The 18,026-nt window shown below is 43.2% G+C and overlaps 1 protein-coding gene across 6 annotated transcripts in view; it reads right to left on the bottom strand.

Moving 5' to 3' along the window:
* The window catches only part of C4H1orf21 (chromosome 4 C1orf21 homolog), a 271,997-nt gene that overhangs the window by 95,516 nt on the left and 158,455 nt on the right, over nucleotides 1-18,026 (bottom strand). Inside the window, exon 1 of one of the 6 annotated variants that reach the window (XM_077332643.1) lies at nucleotides 1,013-1,031. The exons of the other annotated variants lie outside the window; for them this stretch is intronic. The gene's annotated coding sequence lies outside the window, so the exon portion shown is untranslated. Of the gene's footprint in view, nucleotides 1-1,012; nucleotides 1,032-18,026 lie in introns of those variants that run through there. 6 annotated transcript variants of the gene reach the window in all.

The raw sequence follows: 18,026 nt of genomic DNA, 5'->3' as shown, positions 1-18,026 counted from the left end.
AGAACATTCGAACACGACTGCAATGCAGGATGATGAGGACACAGCAAGGAGGAAGAGCGTCTTGAATTTGGAAGATCCAAATAATGCATTATGTAAGCAACAGTCTAGTGTTATCAGTTTCCAGTAGCAGTCCAGCAGTCAGTGCCCCTTCCCACAAGCCCTGCTCACAGTCCTTAACTGGCCCATTGTGCCATCCTAAATGGTCAAGGGCAGAGGGTGGCAGTGGGGAGTGCATCTCCCAGTGGTATGCCCTAACTTGTGGGGTTCCACATAGAGCAATTCTCTCCCTGATGTTGTTTAACATCTACATCTCCCCCCTCACCCCGTTAATCCAGAGTTTCCAGCTAGGGTGCCACTAATACGCGGATGATGCCCAGCTATTCCTGTTAATGGATGGCCACCCATAGACACTCCCAGGAACACTGACCAGCTGGTGACAGATTGGCTCAAGCAGAGTGGAATGAAGTTAAATCCCACTAAGACAGAGATCTTCTGGTTAGGTCAGGAAGCCCCAGGTGGAGCACTACAGCCCTTGTCAGGGTTCAACTAACAACTGCTCTCAAATCGCAGCCCACTGTATTTTCAAGAGACAAACAGAGAGGGTCTGCCATTGCCTGCCTTGATCCTGTACTTTCTTGGTGGGTTCCCTTGCAAGTACTAACTAGAGCTAACCTAGTTTAGCTTCTCAGAGCTGACAGCAGACTAATCTGGGCTTTCCTGGTCAGGACAGAAGCAGCTGCACCTCCCTTCTATTTTGACTTCCAGAAAAAGCAAGGAATTTAAAGTCCTTTCAACCTGGGCCACGACACACACACACACACAAGTTGAACCAAAAGACATTAAGCTACATTGTGGGTGCTTTAAACAGGCAGGTCAATTGGTTTTTCTATTAGTTATTTCGTTGCAGCTTTTTTGTTTTTAATTTGCCGTATGACTGAAACTCAATGGAGATCTCCAATGTCAGTGCTATGATGTGAAAATTAAAGGGAATTAAAAGGCATTCATCACTAACCTTTTCCACTCTCCAGATTCTCATTAGGACATGGTGTTCTTTAAGTACCAGAAAACAGCTGGGAGCAGATGAAAATGGTGGTTTCTGCCTAGTTCAAAAGCAGAAAAGACAAGTTCTTTGTACTTAAAAAGGGAATTCTCTGACTGGGATAGTAGAATTTGCTATATTTCTTGAATCAGCCTATAGTATGTAATGACACTGAAAGACCACTGGTACTGCCCTATGAGAAACACAGGGAAGTTTTCATACTGGACGAATGGGAGTATTATAAAGCTGCAGGTATTCATCTTATCACATTTTCCTTCCTCTCAGGATCTCAGACACACATACACACACAATTTCATCTCATAGTAGAGTACAACCAGCTTGGTGTAGTAGTTAGGAATGCGGACTTCTAATCTGGTAAACTGGGTTTGATTCCCCGCTCCTCCTCTACATACAGCCAACTGGGTGACTTTGGCCTTGCCACAGCACTGGTAGAGCTGTTCTGACCGAGCAGTAATATCAAGGCTCTCTCAGCCTCACCTACCTCACAGGGTGTCTGTTGTGGAGAGAGGAAAAGGAAGGCGACTGTAAGCTGCTTTGAGACTCCTTTGTGTAGAGAAAAGCAGCATATAAGAACCAACTCTTCTTCTTCTTCTTCCTCCATATGAAGTTGCCTTACATCTACCCAGTCCATTGGTCCATCAAGGTCGGTATTTACACAGACTGGCAACTGCTCTCTCAGGTCACAGGGAGAAGTCTTTCTTTTCACCTACTAGCTGATCCTTTTATCTGGAAACATCTGGAATTGAACCCGGAAGCCTGAGAAATAACAGGCCCAAGCACTCCTTGAGTAAACTTCAGGGCTGAACAGAGATTTGAACTCTGTGTCCTCAATCCAAGTCCAGTATCCATCTCTATGGCCCTAGAATCAGAGAATCCATCTTTCTGCCTCATAATATTGTATAATCTTAGCTACCCATACAGCCCTATTCAAGTCATGAGTGAATCACTGGCAGAAGCAAAATTAAAAGCTGTAACAATGCTACAATACCGTTACTAATATTTTCAACCCAGATAAGTGTTCAGGAAACCCACAAGAGAGCAGAAAAACCCTCTTAAGCATGACAAAGCCCCTGTAGTTCAGTTACCACACCTAATTTGAATTTAGTAATAAGATAAGTCTGAATGAAAAAAACATCCTGTCTTTTCATAAAAGGTGGGAGGAATATGAATATTTGTGAAGAAAGTAGATTTCCTCTAAAAAAAATCTCATCTTTCTTTCTCTTACAAATGCTGTGTAAAGGAATTATTTTCTATACTCTCAACTCAACAGTGACTCCAAGATAACAGAAAAATGTTCCCCAAATTAAATGATTGCATGGCATTTGCAGACATAGATCCTTGGTTCTATCCCCCACTTCCACCCACAAATTATTCAGATCAACATCACTAATCAGAACCATAAACTGAATGTGAAATGAATCCAGTCGGCTTCTAAACGAAAAACCATTACACAACAAAACCAATTAAAGGACAGATATCTATTCTGGTTCCCGGCCTCAAATACATAACAATACTATTATGCCCCTTTGCAACGTCAACACATGCAGCATCACAAACTACTGATATGAAAGGCATCCTGTGTGCATCATTTAAGTACGATCCGCAGCAACAGTTCATTACACTGTCGTGCAGAGAAACAGCAATATCAGCACCAATTTTTCCATTTTCACTCCTGCAAATTTATGTCTGTGTCAACACACTTGTGTTAATAACCCTGAAATGATGAGTCTCTCCACGATGAAATCTGCTGCCTTCATTTACATGGCTTGATTTCTAGTACTTATCACCACACTGCAATGTTATTCTAATTGCTTGCCTGGATGAAGCTGGGCAGATAATCGAATAGTAATATAATAATAACAAATTGCAAAAAGGGTATGGTGGGCTGGTGTAAAGTAATAACATAGAAATACTCGAGCTAGTAATAGAAGAACACAGAACACGCCACTCTTCAGTACACAAACTCCAGAGGGGTAGTAGGACTAACAGTAGCAGGAAAAAAGAAGCTTAAAGATGTTTAATGATTAAACCTTTAAAGTTTAAAGCTGTGTTTAGGATTTACAATTAAGACTTATTAAACTCAGGACTTCTCAGCAAATGGGACTTTTGAGCAATATAACTGTTTTTATATGGCCCTTTACAAACATTTTGCCCCAGGGATATGGCTCTCCAGATGTCCATGGACTACAGTTCCCATGATCCCCTGCCAGCATGCAGCATTGTCTCTGATCACTGCAAACCCAGTCACCTTCCACGACAACAGGGTATTTTATGCCCCTTATCTGTTCCCCCTCTTCTTATCATGTTTACTGCCTTCATTTGGGCATGACTATTTGATGGGCACCAGGTTACTGGCAGAGGGGAAAACAGAACCTAGTACTGGAAACATGAAGACCACTAGTCCACAGGATTGGGCATTAGAAGCCCTTTCCACTGCAACCTTACCACCAAGAAAGCACCCTGAGGTGCTGCTGGAGGATAGCTTCACATGGGAGGATCATGTCAAAAGGAATTATGTTCTTGGTACACTTCTGATTGGTACTTGGGGAGTGGGGGCAGACTTGAATTGTGGAGATGTGTGTATAACCCAGGGGAAGTAAGGTTGTCTGGGTTCTGAAAGTACATTTTATCTTCTGGTTGCACCATTTTATGTATTGGTCAAAGGTCACTGAAAGAACTACAAGTATTAAAGTGGTGCATGAGGTTGGAAGGGGCTGATTTGGGAAGATAAGAGGGAGACATGAGTGCTTGCCCCCCCACGAATCTCTAACCCATCTCATTCAACTCTGATGTTGTGCAATGCAAGATTATCAAAGAATAAAGATTTCTCTGATCCAAGATTCAGTTCTCCAAGCGTGTATGGATCTAGCTTGGTTGACCAAAACATGGCCTGATGAGTTCCCTGGCACTATTCAACTGGACATGCAGTTTTTACCAAGTCTACACTACTGGGTATACTTCTCTGTTAAATACTTTCCTCTCTGTACAGGCAAGTGACAGGTTTTGATTATCTGTGACATATCTCCTGATAAATGTTTAACAATTTTTTTTAAATATATAAAAAATAACTAACTTCCACCCATTTGGGAAACTCCTCCAGTACTTTCAAGAAACCCCAGGGGTTCACAAAACCCTGATCGAGAAAGCCTGATCTAGGTGATGTTCTGCCCTATGCTTTATCAGAGAATTGAGTGAAATTAAAGAGACTATGAGATGCTGCAGGTATCACTAGCAAAAAAAAGTAAAATAAGACCAAATATCCCACAGAGCTCATCTCACAGGCTATGAAGGGGTGGAACTTTTTTCCTCCTCCACTGTCACAGCATCAACCGGATCTCATCCCGCAGTTATTCAAGGTGGTTTGGGGATTTACTGACTCCTAGGTCTGATCGTCTTGCTGAAAATAATTCAGGAGTTTGACGTGATGCTTTTGCAAGATCATGAGTTGACATGTGATGCAATGCTGACATCAAGTTAAAAGGTAGATCACGTACCAGAGGCATCTGCTTGTTGGAACTCGATCAGCTTCCGCCTGATCTTCCTGACAGATGCAGACGGGGTTCTTAAAACTAGGAAAGCAGCTAGCACCTACAAGTTGGATCCCTGCCCTTCTTGGCTAATTAAGTCATACCAAGAGAAACTGAGAATTACTCATGCCAGAATAGTGAACATGCCATCAGAGGAGGAAATTTCCTCAAAACTTATGAAAAGAAAAATGGTAATCATTCAAGTAGCCTTCCTTGGAAAAAGAGGACTTTTCCAACCTTGCAAAATGAATTGAGCGGAGTAGTTTTGGATGTGTCTGAACACATTCGCCACCAACACAGCATCACTATTTGGTTTAATAAAAGAGAAATACTAAAGGGATGGCTCTCCATTGGTTTTGGCCTTTATTTGTCTAACAAAAGAGTTTCTGCTGAGAAGGAAGGAATAGGAAACTGACCTCGGGAGGGGTGGGTTCTCCATATTTGGAAATTTTTAAACAGAGGCTGGATAGCCATCTGACGTAGAGGCTGATTCTGTGAAGGTTCAAGGGGGTGGCAGGTTACAGTGCATGAGCAATAGGGATGCAAGTGTCCTGCATAGTGCAGGGGGTTGGACTAGATGACCCAGGAGATCCCTTCCAACTTTATGATTCTATACACTTTTATTTATGTTTTTTAAATATTGATGTCTGGTTGCGAAATGAAAGTCCAGAGCTCTGGAATGGGGTGTCATCAATACACAGATTACACCCAGTTCTGTATTTTTATAACTATGCCTCAAGAAATGGGTATAGCATCCTGAATCAGTGTTTGGAAACAGAGATTCTGGATATGGGGAAAAAGTCAACTGGATCAATACAAGACAGAGTTAATGCTCACTGATACAGCTAGTGTTTCAGCAATGGTTTACTAAATGGAGAAATGGATGGATATCCTGCAAAGGCTATATAAGAGTTGGCTATCTTGTTGACTGGGAAGAAATCTGGCATTGCTGCTTACAGTATTTTATGCCAAATTTATCTGGATCATCAGTCATCTCATTGGAACTCCATTGATGTAGCTGCATCAATCCACAATACAACAACCTTTTGGATGGACTGCCATAATGCACTCCATTTTAAGGGCTGCTCTTAAAGATAACTTCAAATAGACTTCAAACCGTGGATGCTTGTTTTTTTATTGTTGTAAGCTGATTCAGATGGGTAGTCATGTGGGTCTGAAGCAACAGAACAAAGTTTGAGGCCAGGAGCACCTTTAAGACTAGCAAAGTTGTATTCAAGGTATAAGCTTTTATGTGCATGTATGCTTTCAAAGATACCAAATACCTGAAGGTATCTGAAGAAGCGTGCATGCACACAAAATCTTATATCTTAAAGAAGCTAATCTTTTGTTCTGATTTTGAGCATATTAGCCCCGCTCTGAAATTACTTCAGTTGTTACTTGTTTCTGGCCTCAATTTAAGGTGGTAGTTTTCATTCATTCATTCATTCATTCATTCATTCATTCATTCATTCATTCATTCATTCATTCATTCATTCATTCATTCATTCATTCATTCATTCATACTTGACTCGTTAATCCTCTGCACTGCCTAGGACCTACATACGTGAGGGGGTGTCGCTCCCTGTATGAAGCCAAGTATGTTTCAATTACAATCCAGTACAAGAAGAGTAGGTTTTCATACCCCACTTTTCTCTATTTTAAAGGGTCTCAAAGCAGTTTACAATTGCTTTTCCCTTTCTGTCTTCACAAGAAGGTACCTTGTTAAATAGATAGGGCAGAGGAAGTTCTGAGAGAATTATGACTGGACCAAGGTCACCCAGCAGACTTCATGTGGAGGAGCAGGGAATCAGATCCTGTTCTCTAGATTAGTGGTCCCCAACCACCGGGCCGCAGCTCCCTCTCCCCGCCCCCCCGCAGTAAAAAACTTCCCGGGCCGCAAGCTTGCGGCCCAGGAAGAATCTTACTGTGGGAGGAAGGGAGAGGAAAGCAGGGCCGCACAAGTGCATTGTGCATGCACGGCCGGGCCACACACGTGCTTATGCGCCATGCGCGGGCGGAATTGCGCGTGTACAACACTTTTGCACATGTGCGGAAGTGCAGCACGTGCACGATTTTGGCCGCACATGGCGCGATGCGCATGCGCAGCTGCGCATGCGAGGCCAGGCGATTGCCCTCTCCAGCCTCAAAAAGGTTGGGGACCACTGCTCTAGATCTTAGCCACTACACAACCCTGCGGGCTTAAGCAGTGTTCCTGTTTGGTGGCAGCACCAAGCACTGCCAGCCTGCCGCTTCACCATTCTACTGCCACCTAGATGGCCTACCATCTCCATAGCCCAACATCTGTCGAGGGTAGTACTATTTGAAGTAACACAATGCAGACTCTATGGAAGCATATGCAATATAAAAACCACGCATCTTTAAAATATCACCAAAATAACCCGTTTCTACTATTTAGTAATGATTTAGGTTTCTTTAAAAACCTAGAAAGGTGAGAATCGCACGACAATATTATCTTTCCATGCTTCTAGATTATGCTTGTATTATTTTCATGCTCGTCTATGTGATAGAGAATTATTTAATACACCCCCCTAGAACACTGTAGCCTTGAAACTTAAAAAGAAATTCAGATAAATTGACGAAAAATACACTAGCATGCTTGTCAGATTTTGGCTTGATTTAACATCAGTAATTAGTACGCTGCTGTTCATGGCTGTGTATTCCATGAGTAACCTGGCATCAGAGTTCTTCCACAAAGCCGGCATAGCTGCCACTTCCTCCACAAAACAATCCATCCTAATTTCTGATTCCCCCCCCCATATTTTCAGCAAATTTATCAAATTGCTGAATGTGACCTATTCAATCACGTCAGCTATTTGGAGAAAAATACTCCCCTTCTTTATATCAAGTTCACTGAAGATGGTGCGTGCTAATAGTTTTTCTTCTAATGAGATCACATATCTACAATAGGAGACAATGGAGTAAAAGAGTCCAGGGAGGAGGAAGGGTCACATGTGAATTGTTCACTGCCAGAATCCAACTCTTGCCAGAATCCAACTCACGTGCAAGAAAAGCTGCAAAAGGGGCACAGCCCCTGAGTACAAATACACAGGCACACCCAGCCACCTATAAACCTTTACAAAAATAATCTGCTACAAGAAGCTACAACAAGAAGTCTGGAGACACTGCTAATTTCTAAGGCAGCCTTTCTGAACTTTTTTACAGTTCAAAACCCCCTGAAACATTCTTCAAGCTTCAAGAAACCCCAGAATTGCAGAATATGGTTTGGAAGGATAGCTGTGTACAAGCCTGCCCGGGGCCCCTCCCCCCTGACCCAGCATTGGCCATTTTGGGAGGGGTGGATGGGTCAACATGACCATATATCACCTGATAAATGTTTAAAACATCTATTAAAAATGACAACTCCCAACCATTCGGGAAACCCTTCCAGAGTCCTCAAGAAACCCCAGCCTGTTCTAAGGGGCCAAAATGAGGCGGAACAATCAAAAGAAAAATAAAGTAGGCCAATGTACTATCGAAGTCAGAGAAATGGAGAAAAGAACGCCCTGTACATAATGATGCATTGTTACGGCTTGTGAATAAACCCCATCGTCTCTATTTTTATCTCCTTTCAGGAAATAGTAAAGATGACTGTAGTACGAGTCACAGTCTAGGTATGAAAAAGTACACTAAACAAGCTTTATTATGCTGTCGGGCTCTGAAAGTTTCTGTCTTCAGGGAACAGTTTTCTACCATCAAAATTTCGTAGGAAAATTTAAGGATTGGGTAGGGTGATATGAACAGCCACCGTAGCACACCCTAACATTGTCCCTCATTTATTTGCAGACACCACTTGTTTAAATCAAATACACCAGTGGCTAGTCAGACCTACTAAAGATAACATACAGAAGAAACCTATTTTATCTAAAGTTTACTGAAATCACATGGTATGTTATTGGCCTAGTACCAAGTAAATGCTCTAGTGTGGTAGAGCCTTTAGTATACACCAAAATAAAAGCAGCTATTCATTACCTTACTCCTATGGCAGGATTGCTACAACCCTGAGAAAATCAACATAAAAAAATTATTTTATTTTGTTACATTTCTAGACTACCCTCCCTTATGGCTCAGGACGGTTTACAATAAAATTTTGTAGCTCACAGTTTGTTGCGATGCTGGTACAATTACAGAAAACACAATTTTATTATTTATTTATTATTTATTTCTTTCGGTTTTTATACCGTCCCTTCTTTATGGCTCTGGGCGGTTTACATGGAACATTGCATAAATTTACATGGAACATTATAACAATCTATAACATTATACAAATTTCAATAGAACATCACAACTATCTATCAAGTAACAATTCACAACACAACATGAATAACAGCAACAAATGTTATATCTATAACATTTAACATAACAAGATAGGAATACATCAATACAGTTGAACTTAGCACTTAGAATACAGTAACATTTTTGAATCATAAACTGCATAACTTAACCATTAACTACTCAACTGTGAGTGCTGTTTTTGTTTTACAACACAGGGCTGGGAGCTGCCCTATGATTCCGTCTGTTGGGCATTGACGGTAGTTGGTATTGTTCCGTTGGCCCAAACCAAAGGCTAGGCGGAAGAGCTCCATCTTGCAGGCCCTACAGATGTCTTCCAGTTCTGGCAGGGCCCTGATCTCTTCTGGGAGCTCGTTCCACCAGGTGGGGGCCAGGATGAGAAAGTCTTGGCTCTGTTTTAGGCTAAATGTGCCTCCTTGGGATGAGGGATCACCAATTTGTTGGAATTTGAGGAGTGTAGTGTTCTCCAGGGAGTGGGGCATAAGTACACAGGGCCCAGACTGTATATGGCCTTGAAGGTGATTACCAAGACCTTAAGCCTGATCCAGAATTCAATCAGTAGACAGTGCAGCTGTTGGAACGTGGACCGAATGTGGGCTCACCAGGGTGTTTCTGTAAGGCCCCTGGCTGCTGCAGTCTGTATAAATTGGAGTTTCTAGAGCAGGGGTAAGGTTAGGCCTGCGTAGAGTGAGTTGCAGAAATATATTCTAGAGGTGAGCATCATATGGATCATGTGGCTAGGTAGAATGCTAGTAGTTTAGTATGGTTTAGTATGGCGAAGGTGGAAAAACACCAGCCTTGCTACTTCTTGTTCCTCCATGGAAAGGGAGGTGTCAAAGACCATACCCAAGTTCCTAACAAGGGCGGAAAAACAAGAAATTTTAAAAAATGACAGTAGTTCAATCCAGCCTTTATGTCAACTTTTCTCAACTTTTTTACATTTGAGAAACCACTGAAACATTCTTTAAGCTTCAAGAAACCTCAGAAGTTGAATGATCATGCCGAATATGATTGCAAATATGGAGGTACCATGGGTTGGGGTTCCTTGTTGTCATAAATTTATTCCCCTCACCCACTTCAGAGATTAATCACTTGTTATTGGGTGAAATACCAACTGGTAAACAAACCTTTAGAAAAACAAAGCCCAATTTATTCAAGTGACCTTTGGAAGCCCATGATGATCTACAGTTGCTACCTTGCAGAGTCTGCTTCTGACAGCAGCATAAAAGCATCACAAAGGAAAAAAAGCACAAGTGGTAAATTACGTTTAAAGAAGCTGTCAATCCTAGGCTGGCAACTTAAGTCTTTCATAAGCAGACAGCATCGTTCCACAAAGGATCGCTGAAGGACAGTCACCCTACCCAGAGAAACTAGGGCGAAAAAAATCAATGGAAACTCATTTCCAGGAACAAAAATGTCCAACAATGTAGCATTTAACTTCTCTTACTTATCTATTGTTGCTGTATAAAGTACAAATGCAACATACAGTGATTCAGGGAGAGGGGGGAAATAATTACAGACATAACAGACTTTATTCAGAAACTACAAATCATCAATCATGACAAGGGAAAAAAACAGGAAAGGATAAAAATGACAGTAGTTCAATGCAGCCTTTAGGTCAGCCTTTCTCAATTTTTTTATCATTGAGAAATCCCTGAAACATTCTTCAAGCTTCAAAAACCCCAGAAGTGGCACCATTATGCAGAACATGGTGGGGAAGCATAGCCGTGTACATGTCCACCTGGGGCCCCCTCCCTTCCCATCCCTTCCAGGCCCGTCATTGGCCATGGTGGGGAGGAGCATCTTGACCATACATGGTCATATTACCCAATAAATGCTTAACAAATTTTTAAAATCCTTACCATTAGTGCCTCTTATGGAAAGAGCCATGTAGGCGACCCTGGCCAGGTCACAAAGGGCCACCCTGTCCGGCTGGTGTCCGGGTCAGCAGGCCAATCCAGATTGGGCCGGCCCCTGGAGCGCCCGCCTCCAGGAGCTGACCGAGTGGGCCAATCCAGATGCGCCCAACAAAGCTGGGCGCTTCCAGATTGGGATGACCCCTGGAGTGGCCACCTGCAGCGCCCGCTCCTCCTCACCAAGGCCCTTTCCCACCGGCTGCCATGCCACCCGGCTGCCACACCAATGAGAGCCACTCTGGCAAGACCACCTGCCGCTGGCTACCACCCGTGCCTCCAGTATGTCACCGCTGCACGCTTGCTCCGCGCTCTCCCCAGTCCACTCTCATGGGTGTTGTCCAGGTGGCTCTCGCCAGCTACCTGTCTGCACTGACTTTGCTGCCCACTTGGGCCTCCTCCCACCTCTCTGCTATGTTGCGCCGGTGTGCTGCCATGTTGCGCTCAGCAGCAGCCTCGCTCTTCTGCAGCCACCTGCCCAGCAAAGCGAGCTTTGCACCCTCACCGGCCCGTCTACAACCTCCCTTTGTCGAGCTGCGCCCACCCAGCCACCGACCTACTCCCTGGCCACCTCGTGCCCAACCTCCCACCTCCAGGTACGCCGCTAGAGCCCATTGCATTCCTGGATGCAATGGGCCTTCCTACTAGTATATATATAAAATGTTAACTCCCACCTATTCACAAAGCCCCTCCAGAGCTGTCCAGAAACTGTGGTTGAGAAAGCCTGCTCTAGGAACAAAATTGCACAATGAGCAGACCTTATGCTGGCAGGTTTTCAAACTTCCCATCTTTACTGGACACCTTCCACACTGACTGGTCCTGAGGAACACCCTAAGGGTGTGTCATAGAACCCCTCTGCACTGCATAGGTTTTTAGCACTATTCTAGGGCATATATTGAGGTCATTGTCGGAGGCCTGTTAGGACTCATCTTCCCCATGTGTGAACAGTGAGGGTGCCCTAAAACACACCCAACATTCCTCAACAAGTAGCTCACTGCAGGGGAACACCAGTAGTTATGGGCAAGTCTCTTTTTAAAATTACATTATGCTGCAAATTGCCAAGGGACCATTGCCAAAGGAGATTTAGGATAGATATTGAGTTTAACTGCTGCAAAAAGAAAAGTCTATAGCTGTATATTTCTTTTAAAGCAGGGTTTCGGCTATTCTGATTTTAGAAAACATAAGCTTTGTGACTCTTAGAGTTTGAACATTGACAACAAAGAAATAAGTTTACTGGAAGTAGCATGCTTATGTTATTAAGCACTAAAATAAATTTCACAACAGGGTCACAACGAAGTCACCAGCTATACACACAAAATACTGTAATAGTATTAAATTTCTTCTTATAAAATACACTTTAAAATGCAAAAAATAAAAGGTCCTGGCTGGCGGGAAAGCAGAAACAAAACTTCACCACTTAAAGGTTTTCTGCTTTCAGGCAGAAGCAACAAACAAGCATCTGAAATCACTATTATCTCCAACTTTAGTCCTGCCTTTTAGACCCATTATGCACGGGGGGAATAACGCACATTCAGGGTGAAATGGCAGCAACTAAAATCACCGATAACGCACAGTGCCAGCTGCAACCAGCCGCAGCTTTGGTGCATGCCGCCAAAAAAGCCGCATTTGCAAAATGCGGAAGAAAGCGCAGCTTCCGGGTGACCGGGGCGCAACCAGAAGCGTCGCCTGGATCACAGTGTGCATAATCGGTTACTCTGGGTTTTGCCGCCGTCGCACCCTGTCCCGTGCATAACCGGTGTGCATCGCATCGGTGTGCATAGTGTGTGCATCGTTTTCCACATGACCCGAAATCGCCGTTTCGGCGGCTGTGCACAATGGGCCTTACTGACGACTCTCCTGTCTGGAGCGGTTCATATACTGACACAAACATTTGTTTTCTCTCTAAGGTAAATGAAATGAAAAGCCACTGAAAGAAGAAACCCAGCATTTTGCTCACCTTGCTCATCTGCTGCTTACTTAATCCTGACCTGAACAATGGGCCAGGAAGCAGCAGCTGGCCCCCGCCCCAGACTGCAGTTGCCCTCCCAAAAGGAAGTTCACATGAATTGCTTGAGGATTTCTTCATGCAATGTAACACTACTTAATATGGTTTGGGAGGGGGGGGACAACACCTCCTACAGGGACATGCAAGACCCACAGGATAACAGCAAAAATCAGTACTCTACATAATCTTATTGTACCTTTTCAGAAGTTAGCCAAAATAAACATACCAAACAGAAGAATTTAGTTTGGATTTGTTCTGTAAGAAAAGCAATATAATTATAGACGTAGAATTATTTCCATCCAAGCCACATGGGTTTCCAGCCATAATCCTAGGGAGAGTGCAATGTGTGTGTTTTCCTTTTAATGCATCCTCCTGGGCATTTTATGTTTTATAAGTAAATCGCACAATGACTAAGCTTTCCCTTTCCCTTGTTTTTGTTTTGTTTTGGCTTGTTAACTAAATGAGATTTAGCCAGACAGTAAAATTCATTAAAGGAACCAAGTCTACCATTCAGAAAATTAGGAGAGCAAAGAAGCTGACAAAGATTTTCCCCTTTTCTCTTTAGTTTATCAGCTGCTTTCAGATGTGACAACAGGCTGACATTAAGCCAGGATGTTTCTGCATGGATGCCTCATCGCGCCTTCCTTCCTTCTCACAATGAGAAATTAACAGCACTATCCTAAATGGAGTCGCATCTTTCAAAGCCCAATGATTTCAATGACAGAGAAGTGTAACTCTGCTTAGGGGGGGCACTGTAAATCTGGTTGCTTATATTTAATTAATTAATTTATACCCCGCCTTTCTCCCCGATAAGGACCCAAAGCAGCTTACAACATTCTTCTTACAACTGTAAGAGAGGTAGGTTACCCTGAGAGAACGTGACTGAACCAGTCATGCAAAGAACTTTCATAACCTTTGCAGGGATTCGACTCTTCATCTTGCAGATGGCCCAGTGGTATTTGCCATGAACTTCCATTCTCCTTGGAACCAACTAGGATACCGGGATGTGTGGGGAACTCCTTTCCCTCCACTTTTGGCAACAGAAAGTCCAGCTTCATTGTTCCAGAGTCCTCTCTTCTTCCCTTCAGTCTGGAAACCTCTGTGGGTTTTCTGCACAGCAACAGAATGCAACTCACACCAACAACTGAGTCAATCACCCAAACAGGGAACTTCCCTCTTTTTCTATAATATCTTTGTCCTGCTACCTCTATGAATTATTTTCATTACCTTTTACTGCTTTTGTCAACTTTTTTAATGGCAACCCACCTCTGAATGTCTCTTGCCTTGAAAATCCTACAAGGTCACCATAAGTCATCTGTGACTTGACAGCAAAAAAATAATCTCTTGACTGGGCTAAGCCAATGACAGCTTATCAAAACTGTTCTAAAGCAACTTCAGTGTCTTGACTACTTGGTTCCAGGGTCAGTTCAAGTGCTGATGATTTTAAAGCTCTAACTAACCTGAGCCCTGCATGTCTGTAAGATCATCTCTGTCTTTCTCTGTAGGGACACGTAGGCTAACTGTGTTCCTTGCAGCAGTCTCTGCTTTCTATTCTGCTGCCTAGGATCTTTTGAGCCTCTTCAACCAGAGCTCTGGCCTTTTCAGTTGGGCTTCAAACTTTGTGAAATGGCTGACTTGAGTAGGCTGGGGGCAGATACCAAGAATTTTTAGAAAGGAACATAAAGCAAATCTGTTATAAAAACATTTCATTGACATCTCGAGTTGCTCATGCAGAAGACAATTCTTTGATGTTTGGGTCACAGGCTGTTAAATTGCATTATTATTGTTGATAATTGGTAATTTTCCTTTGTGGGAGGGGAAAGGTAGCATAAAAATATTTTAAAACAAGCTAAATATCTACATGGAACCGCTATATTTTGTACTGCACTATAACTCTGAGCATCAGATGCTCAGGGCAAAAGCAGAAAACTGCCATTACCTTTATGCCCTACCTGTATGTGTCTGGAGGTTTTTGTCTGGATGCTGCTCCAGATAGAACAATGGAGTAGATGGACCTATTTCTGATCTAAGTAGGCAACTCTTGTGTTCTTCTGCAGTCAGGCAAGTAAACAGATCTTCCTCAGGATGGAAAACAGCATACATAAACACACCTTTACCAGTCCAGAAACCCAAGCTCTTCACTCCTCAGCTACATGAAAGCTCTATGGGTAGAATTATTTTTTTACAAGGCAAGACCCATTGAAAATGGTCATTTTATCCTGAGATGCTACGCATCTGTTACAAATCAATAATCACAGCTGACCAGACCAGCCTATCTCCCAAATGCCAGGAGACCAGATGTAGTGACAAATGACACACAAAATCTGAATGCAGCCATTACATTAATTGGAAATGCTCAACGCTGAGTGAGTGGCTCTGATTAATGAACATTTCAGGAGGATAACGACTAATGTGGGAGGAGGTGTTCTCTTTGCACACCAACATCCCACACTGTCTGGTCATTTATCTGAAGATACTGCTAAACACAGGGCTAAATTCCTCAAAAAAGCGATGGTTGGCCTAAATTAAAACATACCATAATTAGCATTCTTAGAGATGACTCATTTCAGTACAAAGCACTGCCAAGATAAGATCCCAGGAGACATCAAAAACAGACAATTCAACCTATGTGACACTGGCTGATAAGGGTTTCTCCATTAGAAAAAATAACAACAATCATTGGGGGTACAAGGACAGTACAAGGGTAGCCACTGCCAAGCTGAACAAGAAGAAACACAATTGAGATGCTGACACTACTGGGCCCATTCCGCACACATTGGATAATGCACTTTCAGTGTGCTTTTGCAGCTGGATTTTCCTGGGCAGAACCGAAAAATCTGCTTCTAAAATTGAAAGAGCATTATCCAACATGTACACAAGTCTCCTTAACAAGCTCTGAGAAAGAATGGTTACACATCTTTTAACATTTAGACACCTTGACAACATCTATCAGATATCTGGCAAAGAAAATTAAGACTCTATATATCAAAGCAGATGCTAACAGAATAGTACTTGTACTTGAAGAAGGAGCTATTCAACATAAGAAAGCATTCAGAAGTCTAGAGTCCCTATTTAAAAAAATATGCATGGTTTCTGGGATGAATTTATATTAATTACTCTTCTTCAACCTTTAAAGTAGTAAATTATTAACAAGCATGCTGTTTGCTATCCACAATTCAAAAATGACAGGCTTCTGTGGTGAAGAAATTTTCCAAGGTGCTTAAATTTAGTTATATTTAATTTCAGTAATCCTGCTGTGTATAATTACGAAATATAAAGTAAAACACGCGGTGAAGGCGTAGGAGATGCAGGAGCGGCTGATCATGTCAGTCCAGGCTGCTGAACACGTCAGGCAGGCATTTCCTAAATAAATTTAAAAAAAAAATTCAAGAGGCAGAAGATGCCAGCTTTAGAGACTGCAATCTGCAAAGATGTCACAAGCACTAGTAGGCGGGTCTAGATGCTGCAAAGGAACTGGCAGATTGTCTGCGTCAGCACTCCCATTACTGATGCATCTGCTAAGACTGGAATATGAGGCTAGAAATCAACGTAAAGTAAAGCCCAATGTGGGAGAATATAGAGAAGGCTGAGCATCATCACCACAATCCCTTTTGACCATCTCCTCCTCAGATGCCATCAATGCCATCCCTCCCGTCAGACATGTACACATGAACATGAAGCTGCCTTATATGGAATCAGGTGTCATTGGTCTACTGAGGTCCATATTGTTTATTCTGGCAGGAAGTTGCTCATCATGTATTAGTGGAATCTTTTCAATCATCTACTACCTTTTAACTGAAGATGCTGGGAATTTAATGTGAGACCTTTGACAGGTAAAGCACAGATTCTACCAGTAAGCCATGGACCTTTCTTGGACCAGTAAGCCATAGATCTTCTGCCAGCTTGGTGTAGTGGTTAAGAGTGCAGACTTCTAATCTGGCGAGTCGGGTTTGATGCCGCGCTCCTCCACATGCAACCATCTGGGTGACCTTGGGCTTGCCACAGCACTGATAAAGCTGTTCTGACTGAGCAGTAATATCAGGGCTCTCTCAGCCTCACCTTCCTCACAGGGTGTCTGTTGTGGGGAGAGGAAGGGAAGGTGATTGTAAGCCTCTTTGAGACTCCTCCGAGTAGAGAAGAGCAGCATATAAGAACCAACTCTTCTTCTTCTCTGGCACGAGTCTACTCCACTTTACAATCAACCAAGGAACAACCTATTCAGGTCTTTGCCTGTTCTGTTTTGCCAGAGCACATGACAGCCAATTCATTTACTCAGTCTGACATTCCTCTATCATCTTCCGCTTCCCAGAAAATGCATGCATTTTGCAGAGTAACCCTTGTCGCTCAAAAATCAGAGTCCATTAGCACCTTTTAAGACCAACAAAAATGTATTAAAAGTGTGAGCTTTCGAGTGCATGCACTCCTCCTCAGAATATTCCCACTGTCATGATGGTAGTTCATAGTCTGAGGAAGAGTGCATACACTCAAAAGCTCACACCTTTAGTCTTAAAGATGCTATTGAACTCTGATTCTGGCTACCCACTTGAATCTATCCTTGTCACTCTGTATGCCTGGCATTCCTTGTAGAACACCTATGTAGTGCCACATTACTCCCTCTTCAAATGAAGAAGAAGAAGAGTTGGTTGTTATATGCCGCTTTTCTCTACCAGAAGAAGAAGGTTGGTTCTTATATGCCGCTTTTCCCTACCCGAAGGAGGCTCAAAGCAGCTTACAGTCGCCTTCCCATTCCTCTCCCCACAACAGACACCCTGTGGGGTGGGTGAGGCTGAGAGAGCCCTGATATCACTGCCCGGTCAGAACAGTTTTATCAGCGCCGTGGCGAGCCCAAGGTCACCCAGCTGGTTGCATGTGGGGGAGCGCAGTATCGAACCTGGCATGCCAGATTAGAAGTCCGCACTCCTAACCACTACACCAAACTGGCTCAAAGCGGCTTACAGTCACCTTCCCTTTCCTTTCCCACAACAGACACCCTGTGAAGTAGGTGAGATTGAGAGAGCCCTGATATTCCTGCTCGATCAGAGCCGTTTTCTCAGTGCTGTGGCGAGCCCAAGGCCACCCAGATGGCTGCATGTGGAGGAGTGCAGATTCACACCCGGCTCGACAGATTAGAAGTCCGCACTCCTAACCACTACACCAAGCTGGCTCTCACTTTGCCCCACAAAGTCTTTGGTTAACTTTCCTTTTCTCAC

The sequence above is a fragment of the Paroedura picta genome, chromosome 4 (genome assembly GCF_049243985.1).
Source record: "Paroedura picta isolate Pp20150507F chromosome 4, Ppicta_v3.0, whole genome shotgun sequence".
Lineage (NCBI taxonomy): Eukaryota > Metazoa > Chordata > Lepidosauria > Squamata > Gekkonidae > Paroedura > Paroedura picta.
Note: the sequence above shows the minus strand (reverse complement) of the source record. Positions and strands in the feature narration are given on the sequence as shown.